Below are 14,823 nucleotides of genomic sequence, written 5' to 3' on the forward strand. Positions count from 1 at the left end.
AAGCAAAACCCTGACATATTTAATAAGGCATTGCAAAATCTGCCCCTCCCTCCCCCCACTAGGGGAGGGAAAGTCAAAGTTCATATTGCACTTTGTTTAGAAACTTTGGAACCATGTGTTTAAAGAATGAGAGCGGTTTGTCAAGACTTTCTGCCAAAGCACATCACAAGCTTAACATGTGTTTACTGCCTGCTCTCAAAAACTAGTCTCCATGAGCCAGCCAGCTGCTAGCTAGCATTAAGGATACCCTCTAGATAGTGAGGCCTCAAACTGGGTCACATCTCCATTTCCCAAGGGAAGCTCTGGAAACTTTATGCTGTCTTCTTTGTTTCTCATATAACTTGTTAGCTCTGTTTTATAAAATTCTGCAATTTTAACCTTAGAGCCACGACATTAAAATTTATAAATATAAAAATGCAGATATTAAAATGTTCCTAAGTTAATAACCTTCCTGATAAACTTGCTTTTCCCACATACTCTGTTATGATGCAACCATCTTTCCAAATACCTACCTCAAAAAAGTTGAAGTCAATAATAATAACAGCGAACATTTATTGAGTGCTCTTAATGTCTCAGGCACTATGCTTTTTTATCTCTTAATTCTCACAGGAGTTTTTGGGAAGAAGATGGTTCAAACACATGTTCCTGACCTTCCCCTTTCCCCCTTTCTTCCCCTAATTCCTTCCTGGTGCAACTCAATAATTAAAAGCAGCCATCAGAGGCCCTTGTTGATTATCTGTGTTTCTGGGGCTGCCTTTAGGATAGGGTAGATATTATGAGGTCTGTAACTTGGGAAAGCCAACTCCCTTTAGGAAGAAGAGGGCTTCGTGGGTAGATGGAGTCACTCTTCTTCTAAGTGCCTGAAAAAGAGTGTTTCTCTTCCCGGGCTTGGAGAGCCAGAGTTGAAGAAGCTCTCTCCTACCCCTTTCATTGGGGTCCCAATTTCCCAGCTTGTCTGCTTTTGGCTAGAAAGTGGTTCTCAAAATGTTGTCCTTGGACCTGTAGCAATGGCATCACCTAGGAACTTGTTAGAACTCGTTAGAATTGCAAATTCTCACTAGAGGCCTATAAATCAGAAACTCTGGGAGTGGGACCCAGGAAGATGTGTTTTAATAAGCCCTCCAGGAGATTATGATACATGCTCAAGTTTGAGAACCATGGGGCTAGGAGAACAGATAGCAAATAGCTTCCACCTGCTGGAAACCCCAGCCACCTGACCTATAAAGGTGCTGAGGAACTCCTATCCATTAGTAAGGCACAGGAAGTTACGATGCATTTAATGAACTCAGTAATTTGAGGGAGGTTTGTTTTCATTGCTATTTAGTGTTTCATTGAGTGAATAATAAAATGTTTTATTTATGCTGGAATCCATCATTTCTTCATTCCCACTGTCATTCTCCTAATTCAGACATTCATCAAATGATCTTCATTGCTTAAGGCATCCCTGTGGTCTCTAACTGTTCTCTTCATTTTCAGGCTCTCCCCTACTGCTGCCAGAGGAATCTTCTGAAAGTCAACACTGATCATGTTCCTACTCTTAAAAGAAGTTGTAGAAGGAAGGAAGAAGAAAGGCTGAGAGGTAGGCAGTGACATATTACTCAGGGCCTTGGAGACCATTTTAAGGATTTTGGTTTTTATTTTAACTGCAATGAAAAGCCCTATCTGGCTGATAGTTTTGACTTTCTAAACTCAGAGACTTTTACCCTGGAGTCCCTTGACCTTCGGATTAGGCCCTTTTGATAACATGTCTGCAAGAATCCCACCAAGTTTGCTAGGCCTTACTCAAGCACTGCGCCATAGCTGCTTGGGATCACTTCATCCGCTAAGTTCTCTCAGCCCTGGCCCCATCCATTGCCAATTTTGTCTTTCATTTCTCTGTAATCAACTATCAAGCTCTGTAAGGGCTCTTAGGGTTCTTTTGACTGGGCCTGAGAATTAAATTGACATAAGACAGATCAGCAGGAGAAAAGCATACCAATTTATTTAATACAAGTTTTATGACACGGGAGCCTTCATAATGAAAGAGACCCAATCAAGTGGCAAAACCTACTCGCTTTTATATTAGGTTGAACAAAGAGAGGCAATTATGGAAAAATGACTATATGAGAAGGCTAAAGGAAGGGAAGAATTATTTTCACAAGGTTTGTGTAGCATTCTCTTGGTCTTAATTTCTTGTCCCTGTTGATAGTGTTATGTTCCTTGTGGTGTAGGGAGGGCATCTTTCATGTGGGAATTTCATCTCCTGCTTTCAAGAAGAGGGAAAATTAGAGTGTTTTTCTTATATTTGCTGTCTTTCAAGTACCTTTAATTCAAAATATTAATATGCCAGATGGCATATTTTGGGGTGACATTTCTGTATTCCTTCAGTTCCTAGCATGCCTCCAGGTGAGGCCATATAAAGTTAACACATATATGGTTATATGCCATGACTTTGGTGAGTATAGTACTGAACTATTGTGCCAAAAAATGGCAAGTGAAAGAAAAATGAACTGATGAACTAAGAATCCTAAGATTTAGCTCACAGTCTCACCTAGGTGCCTAGATGAAGACATTTCAAGTGTCTTACTTAACAAACACTGCTAATTTATACCATTGAGTATAATGAGAATTACAGAATGTTAGACAAGAAAGGGCCTCCATAGCTACGGGCATAGTTATAGACTATAATTTTAGTGCAGGGGTTGGCAAACTTGCTGTAAAGGGCTAGACAGTAAATATGTTCAGCTTTGCGGGCCATACGGTCTCTGTCACCACTACTCTACTCTGACTTTGTAGGATGAAAGCAGCCCTAGACAATATGTAAATGATTGGGCCTGGCTGTGCTCCAATAAAATTTTATTGGCAGCAGGTCAGATTTGGCCCATAGGCTGTAGTTTTCCAACCCCTGACTTGGTGTATAATTTCAGTCCTCATTGCCGTTTGTTGTTTTGGTTTTTTCTCAGTATTTTTTTTTTATTAAGATCTAATTTACATTGAATAAAATGTAGCAGCTCTTAAGTGTACTTTTTGATGAGTTTTGAGAAATGTATTCACCTATGTAATCACCATCCCAATCAAGACATAGAACATTTCCATTTCTCCAGAAAGTGCCTTCATGCTTCTTTCCAGTCAGTCCCCACCCCCACCCCCAGAGGTTAACTATTCCTCTGATTTTTATTCCCATAGATTAAGTTGCCTGTTCTTGAACTTCATGTAAATAAAATTATACAGTGTCTTTATGTCTGACTATCTGGCTTCTTTTATCCAACTACTTTGTGAGATTCATCCATGTTTTGAGGGTATCAGTAGTTAATTCTTCTATATTGCTAAGCAGTATTCCATTGTATGAATATGCCTGTTATTAGTTCCCTAGAACTGTCTTAAGAAATTATGACAAACTTCATAGCTGAGAACCACAAAAATTTATTCTCTCACAGCTCTGGAGGTCATATGCCTGAAATCAAGGTGTGGGAAGGCCATGCTCCCTCTGATAACTCTAGGGGATAATCCTTCCTGGCTTCTTCCAGCTTCTGGTGGCTCCTAGTGGTCCTTGGCTTGTGGCTGCACCTTATCTGTGCCTCTGTCTTCACATGGCCTTTTCCTCTGTGTGTCTGTGTCTTTCTTCTTTTATGTCTCTTATATGGACAGTGTCACTGGATTTAGTATCCACCTTAATGGAAGATGATCTCATCTTAATTAATTGTATCTGCAAAGATCTTTTTTTTCCAAATAAGGTCACATTCACACGTTCCAAGTGGACATATCTTTTTGGGAGCCACTGTTCAACCCACCACAGTGTATCACAGTTTTATTTATTCAGTAAGCTAATAATAGATATTTGAATTCTTTTTCTTTTTCCTTTCCTTTTTTTGTTTGTTTTTTTGGCTATTACAAATATAACTGCTATGAATATTTTTGTATAAGGCTTTTTGTGGGTGTTTTCAGCTTCACAGTTTTTGAATTCTGGTTCTAATTATCTTACTATAAGATGTGACTAATTTTCTTTCTAGTGGTAATCACCCATAATAACATTAATTCTGACAGGAATTTCTGTAAGAATTGATCAACCTGCATACACCTGACTTTAAAAGGTTGTATGAATAAAAACATAATACTGCCAAGAGACAAGACATAGAATTCTAATAAGTATCTTCATTTTTGTTTCTCAAGACACCATCAAGAAACAAACAAGTTTCAGATCGGGAAACATTGACTTGAACTCTTAAAATAGCAGCAATATGTGATTAGAGTAAAAAAACAAAAACAAGGACAGCTTGACTCAATTCTGTCAATTCTTTTGTTTTGTCATGATAGTTTGCATAGGTGCTTGCAGCTGTCACCCAAACTAACCTTGATACATTTATCTCATTATGGGCATGGCTAACATGGACCACTCCACTAGTATGGGGTTAAATGCAGCTCCTTAATAAACAAAGAAAGCCATCCATCAGGGGTCCCACCTTTAGATTCTAATAGGCCCAAACTTAACAGAACTACTGGGACATGGTTGAGAGGCTTTCTGCCTGTGTGGCTGGCTACTACTCTACAGCAAAATCTTCTTGGAGGAGAGGGACTGTCTTATCCATCTGTGTATCATCCAACTCCAGGCCCAGCTCAATGCTTTCTTAACCTTATAAGTGTTTCCTGAGTAAATAGTGCCCGTGAATAAAAAATAAGAAGGAAGATGCTGATAACTACTCTTCATAGGAGAGTAATTCCACTAACACAGAACTGTTCCTGTTAATGAAATTTCTTAGAAATAGTTTTAATAGGGTGCCTCGGTGGCTCAGTTGGTTAAGCGACTGCCTTCGGCTCAGGTCATGATCCTGGAGTCTTGGGATCGAGTCCCACATCAGGCTCCCAGCTCAGTGGGGAGCCTGCTTCTCCCTCTGACTCTCTCCCCTCTCATGCTGTTTCTCTCTCGCTCACTCTCTAATAAATAAATAAAATCTTTTAATAAAAAAAGAAAGTTTTAATAAATGATTCATTTTTTTATCCATTGGAAAGTTTCTAGGATTATTATTCATTACACTGGTGGGTTTTTTATTGAATATTTGCTTCATTTATTCAGCAATTCTAGGAACTGCTGATTGGCTACACTACTCATTTATAAAAGCAATTTAAACACTACTCAGGCTCTGATGACACTTGGCAAGTGTAACAGACAAAAACATACAGTTCTTATACTTTTTAAAAAGACAGCTTAGGGCGCCTGGGTGGCTCAGTCGGTTAAGTGACTGCCTTCAGCTCAGGTCATGATCCTGGAGTCCTGGGATCGAGTCCCGCGTCGGGCTCCCTGCTCAGCGAGGAGCCTGCTTCTCCCTCTAACCCTCCCCCCTCTCATGTACACTCTCTCTCTCTCATTCTCACTCTCTCAAAATAAATAAATAAATCTTTAAAAAATAAAAAATAAATAAAAAGACAGCTTAAAAATGACCCTATAAAATGGCTTGGAGCTTTTAAAATAGGAATACAATTATGCAATGTGCTCTTTTATTACCACATGTGTTTTGCAATGTCTATAAATCAAAAGTCTTAACTTTTTTGAAAAGTGCAGATACAGTCTCATTATTTTGGAATATAATTTTTGGAAACTTTTAGGTGAATAAATTTGAAATTTTTACTAATACTAATTTTCCATTTTTTACTGTATCCTGTCCCTTTAATTTGAATTTTAATAGACCTACCTTTGAAATCAGAATTGACAGACTATTGAAATTGTAATTTCTTCATTTTTGACACAATTATCCAGAGGATAAGTTTTAACATCCTGAGAGACAATGAAGACTATAACAACACAGCCAAATGCTAGAGAGAAACTTGTTATATATTTTTAAAAGATACATAAGTGCTACTTTCAACACTACAATTTCAAAATCAATTTGGCATTTTAAACCTATTTCATGTGTAGCATTATTTGCCAGATTATATTATTATCCAGATTTTTTAACCTCCTCTATTAGTTTGGGAATATTTTCAGTTATAACAGAATAACAGACTAATAGATCTTAAGCAAGAGGGGTTTATTTGTCTAACATAAGAAGAAATCCAGAATTAGGCGCTTGCTGGCATTGGTTTAGCTGTTCAATATAAGGGCTTAGGTTGGTATCTCTGTGATTCCCTTTGCCTTCTCTTCGTAGTCACAAGCTGGATGCAACAGCTCCAAGTATCATAACCATTTTCAAAGGCAGAAAGCAGGGGATGCTACTGAACAGAGCTTTCTTTAAAAAAAAAAAAAGATTTATTTATTATTTTATATACAGAGAGAGAGTGTGTGAGCCGGGGAAGGGGCAGAGGGAGAAGGAGAGAAAGAATCCTCAAGCAGACTCCCTGCTGAACATGGAGCCTGATTTTGGGGAGAGGAGCTCAATGCCAGGACCCTGAGATGATGACCTGAGCTGAAATCAAGAGTTGGCAGCTGAACCAACTGAGCCACCCAGGTGCCTCATAAACATAGCTTTCTACTTGACTCTTTTTTACCAAGAAAGATGCATCTTTATCAACTCACCTATTCAATAATTTTCCCCTTGCATTTTAATGACCATAACAGTATCACATGACTATCCTTAGCTGTAAAGGACGCTGGGGGAATCAGCTTCTATTTCCACCTCTGTATTTAGAAGGAGACAAGGGAGAAGAGATTGAGAATGACTTTAGGGTAACTGATGAGATCTTGTATATACTATGTGTGCAGTAACCATTTGTTGAATGAATTAATGAGTGATCGCAGTATTCAACAGAGCTATAGTTCAGGTATACACCTACCCTTTTATTATTTTTCCTATTAAGTTTACATTTTCTTTTCCTCATTTGTTCAGAAACAGTAGAATAGGGTTTTAGTTGTACTATTTATCAGCAAACATTTGTTAAGCATGTGGAATGCACTAGTACTTGCTCTGTAATGGGGAGACAAAAAGAAAAGAATATATGGTAAGGGCTGAAAAGGCAGGTTATTGTCACATTTTGAAGGGTTAAGTCCAGGAAAATGTGAGTTTTGCCAGATAAAAACTAGTATCTCTCAAAGTTAGTACCAAAACTACTAGATATCATCACTTGGAAGTTCTACAAATACCTTGAATTTATCATGTCCCAGATGGACTCATTACATTTCTCTTGAAATGTGCTCTTATTTTTCATAATTTCGTGTTTGCTCTCACCAGTTCTTACCTGGGCTATTGCCCTTATGTCCTGCCTGTAGTCTCCTACTCCTTTAATCCATCCTTTTGGCAGCTTTAGAAAGTGATTTCCCTAAAACTTTTATAACTCAAAGATCAGACTATGAAATATCTGTAGATTTGGTGAAGTGGGAGACAGGGTGTTGGATTGTTACATTTGTATTAGTTTTCAATTGTTGTTTAACAAATCACCACGAATCTTAGAGGCTTAACACACACATTTATCATTTCACAGTCAGAAGTCTGGCACAGGTTAGCTGGGTCCTCTGCTTAGGGTCTCACAAGACTACAAAGTGTCAACAATACTGTGTTCTCATCTGGAGGCTTGACTGGGAAAGAATCTGCTTCCAACCTCACTCAGATTGTTGGCAAAATTCATTTGTTTGCAGTTGTATGACTCAGAACCCCACTTCTTCCTGGCTATTGGCTGGAGGCTGCCCTCAGCTCCTAGAGGCAACCTATAGTCCCTCACTGTGTGGACTTTCCCAACATATCTGCTGACTTCATTAAACCAGCAAGGAGAATCCCTAGAGTGAGTTTGCTAGCAAGATAGAGCAATGTGGTCATGGGAACGACAGCCCATCACCTTTGCTAAATTCCATACATTATAAGCAAGTTACAGGTCCTGCCCATACTCAAAGAGTTATAAAACCAGAGATGTGAACACCAAGAAGTAAAGATCATGGGGAGCCACCTTACAGTCTATTTGTCAAAACACTCTCAAAGTCTTCTCTATCCTCAGGATCTGCTCAGTGAGTACTATCTCCGAGAATGATTTTGGAAGTGAAGCTCAGTTTCTGCCAAAGCAAACAGACCAAAAGCCAACCACTCAAATTATTTGTGAGTTAGTACTTTATGGAACATATAGGGACACTGACTTTGGATATTTTTCTGGCTTCTCTCACTTCTGTTCTATGTCCCTAAAATTGTTTTAAGGAATTTCTTCTCCCTCTAGCAGTTCAGCTTCTCTAGCTTTCCACTCACAAATGTGTACAACCAAATCTCTTCAGGGGCTCAACAGAACAAATTTAACTCATGCTCTTTAGAAGGCAGGAGGGATTAAAATATAAAACTTACTTTTTTCCCTGCTATATCCGAATCTGATCCTGTTTTTTTCCTTTGCTTAAAAGGGCCTTAATGTTTCTCTATTGCTGCACAATAGGAATAAGAAATATGGAATACCTTTGAATTCCCAAGTTTGACAAGTCAGACCCTCTCTGATCTTACTCTTGCCTGGTTTCTGGCCATTCCCCACTTTGCACTCTAGGGCCAGTATTTAAGGGAACTATTTTGCAGGCTGAGTCATCATTCAGGAACTTGACTTACACTGTTCTTTCTCCCTGCAGTGTCAGCCAACTTGCTCCCCTTCTGTCATTCCTTCCCCTAGACATCTATTCCATTGTTATTTCCTCTATGAAGTTTTTCCTCTCTTTCTTTTGTACTTATAACACCCAGTACAAACTAATATTAATGTTTATAAGACTTCCATCATTTTTTTTTACATGGCTGTATTTTTTTTTTACACAAAACTGTAAACTTCTTGAAGAAGTTGTCCTATGGGAAGAGAAATACAGGTCAACACAGCAAGAGAGAGGTAATAGCTGGAGTACATGTTTGAAGGTAATTAACATATAAGATGGTATTTGAAAGCAAGAGAGTGGATGAGATTATCCAGAAGAGAATAGAAGAGGACAGATCAAGGCAGTAGAAAACCTCTAATTAGGATGCTCAATACTACACTTGATCTTAGCCGAAAGGCCGAGAACAGATAGGGATGCTCAATGAATTGTAAAACTAATCTTGTATTTGCAGTTTCTCCTAGTCTTTTATATATTGCTTTTTTTTTAATTCCTTTTTCTTTTTTTCTCTTTACTACATTTATTAGCCAAATGTTATAGAGTAGTTTGGAGTCTCACCAAAGTCTAAATAAAGTATACAGTAGATGAAAAATTTCATTTAAAGAAAAAATATTTCTTATGAAGGAATTAAATTTTTAAAAACCTTAGATAAAATATTCTATTTTTAATAATTTGAGCAACTCAAATGATTTTTCAGTACCCTGCCAGTTTCATTTCAGTAAATTCCTGTTCTAACTAGCATTTCTGTTAAAGACCATAACCTGTAAGTTCACAGCCTTGTGACCTTGGGTATTTTATTGAAATGATGAGTCCTGAATGAATTAAAGGTCTTAGTGTTGAGAGATAAAAGCCCAGTTTCTTCAGAATTTATATAATCACTCTTTGTAATAATTCAGTGAATACACTGAACACCTCTATTATATGAACCTGTTACTATCTGCCTTTGTTGGTTTGATTGCTTTCAAACAGATGGCTTCTATATATTTGTGAACTTCACCAATCCAGTGTAATGTAATTTCCTAAGATTTAAGTTTTTATTTTAAAAGTCTTATCATTTAGAATTAAATTGCAAGAAAAACTCACCTTAGTTTTAACCTTAAATTTCTTTCATATGGAGCAGTTCTATTTCCAGCATTACTTCCTTCAAAATAGGTTTGTTGTTAAATTATTCACAATATGATTGTAAGATAAATCGTTGTGATAAAACTTTAAGAGGAAAAATCCCTACAGTGGTTTAAAATTTATTTATTAATTTTTTTTTTGCTAATATGTTTGGGAGAGGTTAGTAAAAGAGTAGACTAGAGTTCTGTATTAATAATTTACAGTACACTCTTACTAGACTGTTCTCAAATTATTTTGAAATGAAATGGAGGATTCTATTCACCAGACTTCCTATGGTTCTGTTCCTTATAATGCTGGAAAGTGATGTGTTTTCCCCCTACTTTTATTTCAGAAGGATTTCCCCAGCATAACACTCTGGCCTCATCCCCACCTGATTAGTAGCTGACAGCCATGAATCCACAGATTATAACTGAGTAGAGTTAACCTATTAAAAGAACAAGAACATAAATTTTCAGCCCTGGACAGGATGGAGGCAGTATCAAGTTCTGTTCAAGGTTTGGTTTGGGCCGGGGTGGGACAGAGTAAGTCAGGAAATATTAGCAAGTTCATTTGGCTTTCAACCCTAACCCTCATTCCCCAAAGAGCCTTCACAATAATAAAGGTAATATTTTGATCTTTAACTGCCTAACTCCAATTGGAGTCACTAGGATGCTTTCCAGTTCTGAAATTCAATGATCCTAAATTGGATTAGCTGGGGTACTCACTGAATAGATACGTTCTCAGCAGAAAGCAATTTTGTCAAAAGTACATTTAATTCTTGATTGGAATTGTTAGTCCTGACACCTTTCTTTCTAAAAGGGAGAAGAGAACTGCACAAATTTGATATGACATGGCTAGCTTTCCTTTTACTCCCATTTCCAGACAGAGGCACACTGGCATGGACTCTCCATGTGCTCTTGTCATATATGACAAGGAGATAGGCCTGAAGAAGAAGGGGTTAGAGGATGAGAGCTGTTCCACTGTGGCTCTGAAGAATTCTGCTAAGTCATTCTAGCTGCTCACCAGCATTATTTTTTAAAGGTGTGATCTGGCTACCTTGCAGTTAGAAGGATAAGGGCACATACATGGAGATGGGATGAGAGGATCTGGCTTGTTCTTCAGAACGTTTCTAAGCCCCCAGAAGCCTCGACTAGGAACTGAGAAAGATGCTTCTCCTTAAATGTGCTTAGGAAAATATGGTACCAGCCTTGCTCTGGGTATGAAAGGGAGAATTAAGCCAGATAAAATTTTATAGTTAGTCACAATCAAATACCAAGTGCAGTATCATCTAGGATAAACCTGTTTTTCGTTTTGTTTTGTTTTTAATGAAAACTCTCCCCAGGACGCAGCTATTTCAATTCAATGCCAATTTTTCTCACTCCGTCACATGTAGTTTTCTGGTGGTAAGACATGTGAAGATAGAAGATTGAAAGAACAATGTGAAATTAAATATAAAAGCATGACATTTAATTGTCAGTGATATTAAAGTACATGTCTAAAACTAATCACTGAAATTATGTGTATTTGTGTTCAATAATTTATATTCCCAAAGGATGTCTGAAAATGCCTTATCTTGACACTGAATTTAGTATGTGGTGAGTGAGATCGAGGGAGAGCTCAAGCCTGAGCTATCACCTCCTCAGTAATATTAAAAGTTGAGCTACTAGGAAATAACTTACTTTTTTTTCTTATTGTCTGCTACAGACTGAACGTGTCCTGCCAAAATTCCTACGCTGAAACCTAATCCTTAGTGTGATGGTAATGGAGGTGGGGTCTTTGAGAGATGATTATATCATGAAGGTAGAACACTCATAAATGAGATTAGTGCCCTTGTAAAAGGGACATCAGAGAGCTCCCTCCCTACTTGCACCTTGTGCAGACACAGTGTTGTCTATGAATCGGGAAGCAGAATCTTACCAGACACTGAATCTGCTAGTGCCTTGATCTGGAACTTCCCAGCCTCCAAAACTGTGAGAAATAAATTTCTGTTGTTTATAAGCTCAGTCTATGGTATTTTATGGCAGCAGCCGAAATGGACTAAGATATTATTTGTTTTATAAACATAATGAAACATAATAAAATAAGTGTAATGTTTGAATAGTAATTTCTATATTAAGAGCTATTAAAAAGTATCCAGAAAAATCATTTTAAACACCCAGAAAAATAAAGAGGTAGGGGCTACAGCAGATGGTAAGTGCTGGCAAGTTATATAACTCACTACTCAAAGTTACTTTAGCAAAGAGCCAAATTTTTCAACTTTTGGTATGTTAGTTCTATATTACTCAACAATATAGTATGAAAAGATGATACTTTTCTGCTTTACACTATACCAATTCTGCCAAAAAGAAATATCATTCTATTTTTAGCATGTATTCCATATGTTTATTGCTTGCAATTAATGTGCAAATTTATTGCAGGCAATAAATCTGATGACCCAATATATTTTTTTTCCATATTTAATCAGAAACTCTTTTTCCTTGTATGTTTGAAATTGATAGGTCACACTCACAGCATTGTCTGCTATCCGGGTTGGTGTCTCTGCCAAGGGATAAATGTCAGAGTGAAAATGCAAGAATCTCATGAGCCATAGTTCCATTTAGGAACTTACTGATAAGTTTCCATTGGTAATTAATGATAAACATCACTAGTTTGAAAAACAAATGCTGGTTGGCAGGCATGGCCTCTCTGACCCCTTTTTTGAAGTGTCTATGTTACTCCATATATAGATTTCAAGGTGTGGGCCTTCAAAATGTCAGGGTTTCTAGAAATGCTATAAAAGATCTAACTACAAAGGGAAAACTTTGAGGTTTTTTTTGTGTCATGATCATGTGAAAAGGGTTCTCTTCCTGAACAGGTGCAAGTATGAAACCTAGTGTTTCAATTAGAGTTTGAGTAGGATGCTCTATGCTTACAGTATGTCACTGAATCACAGCCATCCTCAATTATCTGTAACTTGATAATATTTGAGGTCACTTCCAAATCTAAGAGTCTGTTTCTAAGGTACTACCAACCCTCTATGGTTTACCTGTCTTTATATTCAGTTTCTGTTTTTGAATTCAACAACAATAAGGTATTAGTGGCTTTCTTAGTTTACTCATAGGCTAGATTTCCTGGCCATTTCTGTTCACTTTTTTACCAAACTTGGTCTTCAGAAATGCAATTGATTTACATAATAGGAAAAAATCCAGAAAAAGAGAATTATTATTTGTATTGGTAGACTCTAAAGTGAGAAATATTCTTAGTAGGTATGTTAATTAAGCAAAGGTAAGAAACACACATTTGCTCACTTCTAAAACATTTCAGATCATAGATGGATCTGGGAACACTGATGATCTACCAAAACTCAAAATAAGTCATTCTAAGGTTAGTGTTATTTCACAACTGAGAAATGTAACATTCTAGGGATATTAAATATAGTACAACCGTACTTAGAAGAAAGATAACTTAGATTTCAATTCAATAACTAATTATGATAGATGCAATCTAATCACAAGCCAAAATAAAGATATTTGTTCTTCATTCTTGTAACCAGAGATTTCTTCTGGGATAAAGGAAACATTTGGACATGAAAATACATTTTTAATATTTATTTCTCTTTCTCTTTCACAAAGAGGCTTAATTTTACATGAATGGCTCAAAAATGGCATACTCATCTAAGGTCAAATATGTTATTTACTTTTATTTCTGTTCCTTAAAAAAACTCAATTGCTAAAGAATTATCCTATGGCTTCCTGCAAATAGGTAATAGATTATAATATTAAGACAAACTTAGAAGAGCTCAAGATAAATAGACTTCAAATAAAATTTTAAATCTTACCGTGCTGTGACCACTTATTTCTTAGGTAACAGTTGCACTTTTTTTTTTTTTTGAAAAAGCATCTGAAATCAGTTGGACTATAAGAATTTTATAGCTCACCATGGTTTGGCCCAAGGCACGTTGGCAGGGAGAGGGGACTGACTGTCAAGTCTCAGTAGCAAGAGGAGTCTGGTGTTTCCTTGGCAAAGTAAATGTAGTTCTAATCCTGGCTCTGAGCAGGGAAGAGAACTAGAACAGTGACCAGTGATGGCTCTATGAAATTTGCTCCTCTCCTTTAAAACCCAGCACAAAAGTTATCACTTTCTATGGAGAAAGCCTTCCATGGCCATCTGTTCCTAGTGCCAGCTTCCTTTCATCACCTATATTTTCTTTTCCCTACACCTTACTTTGTAGGATAATTATCTTTTTGTTGTTGTCTTAGTATTCTGTTAGACTATCTAAGAGAGGACAAAGGCCATATTTTAAATATTTTTAAACTACTCTTCTTCCTTCATAATCTCCACATCCTGGGAACTTTATTGATAGTCTGGGGCAACTGTTAAAAATTTATTCATTGCAAATCTTTTAGATAAAACCTTACCAATTAAGATTAATTATAGAAGCTGATCTGAATTAATTGTCAAATATTTTGAGATTAATTTAACACTTCATTCCTCTCATGAGCATAACATTTACTTATGAACATTTATAACAGAAATCTGCTTTAATGCACACATAGAATGATCTGCAATTGGCATATGACTTGTTGAATTATAAATAGTTTCTTCTAAAGTGTTTGAGAATAACTTCTCTCTTAATTAGTTTAAATATGACTACACGGTCAGCTACTTTATCGAGCTCTTTGAGAACAGGGAGTAAGTACTTCTATATCTATACCTACATAACTACATCTATATGTTAAAGTTTTTATTAAATCCCAGTTAGTTAACATAGAGTATAATATTAGTTTCAGGTGTACAATTTAGTGATTCAACAGTTACATACAACACCTACATACATTACATCCTAGAAGAAATGGCACAGGCACTGACTGTATTAGTTTGCTTAGGGCTGCTGTAACAAAGTACCATAAACTGAATGGCTTAAGTAACAGAAATGTATTGTCTCATGGCTCTGGAGCTAGCAACCTGGGACTGAAGTATTGACAGAGTTGGTTCTTTCTGCAGGCTGTGAGGGAATGATATGCTCCAGGCTTCTCTCTTTGGCTTATAGATGACTATCTTCTCCATGTTTCTTCACATTATTTACCTTCTATGCATTCTGTGTCCAAATTTCCTCTTCTTATAAGTACACCTGTCATATTAGAGTAGGATCCACTCTAATGACTTCATTTTAACTTGATTACCTCTGTGAAAACCCTATCTCTAAATAAAGTCACGTTCTGAGAGACTAG

The 14,823-nt window shown here is 36.9% G+C and overlaps 1 long non-coding RNA gene across 1 annotated transcript in view; it reads left to right on the forward strand.

Moving 5' to 3' along the window:
* Positions 1–14,823, forward strand: part of LOC148163542 (uncharacterized) — a 243,962-nt gene that overhangs the window by 27,718 nt on the left and 201,421 nt on the right. Inside the window, exon 2 of the long non-coding RNA XR_015768948.1 lies at positions 1,477–1,579. This is a non-coding gene — a long non-coding RNA (uncharacterized LOC148163542). The remainder of the gene's footprint in view (positions 1–1,476; positions 1,580–14,823) is intronic.

Source organism: Eumetopias jubatus, unplaced genomic scaffold (genome assembly GCF_037043125.1).
Source record: "Eumetopias jubatus isolate StellerSeaLion01/CBP00866 unplaced genomic scaffold, mEumJub1_p1.0 scaffold_9, whole genome shotgun sequence".
Classification (NCBI taxonomy): Eukaryota; Metazoa; Chordata; class Mammalia; order Carnivora; family Otariidae; genus Eumetopias; species Eumetopias jubatus.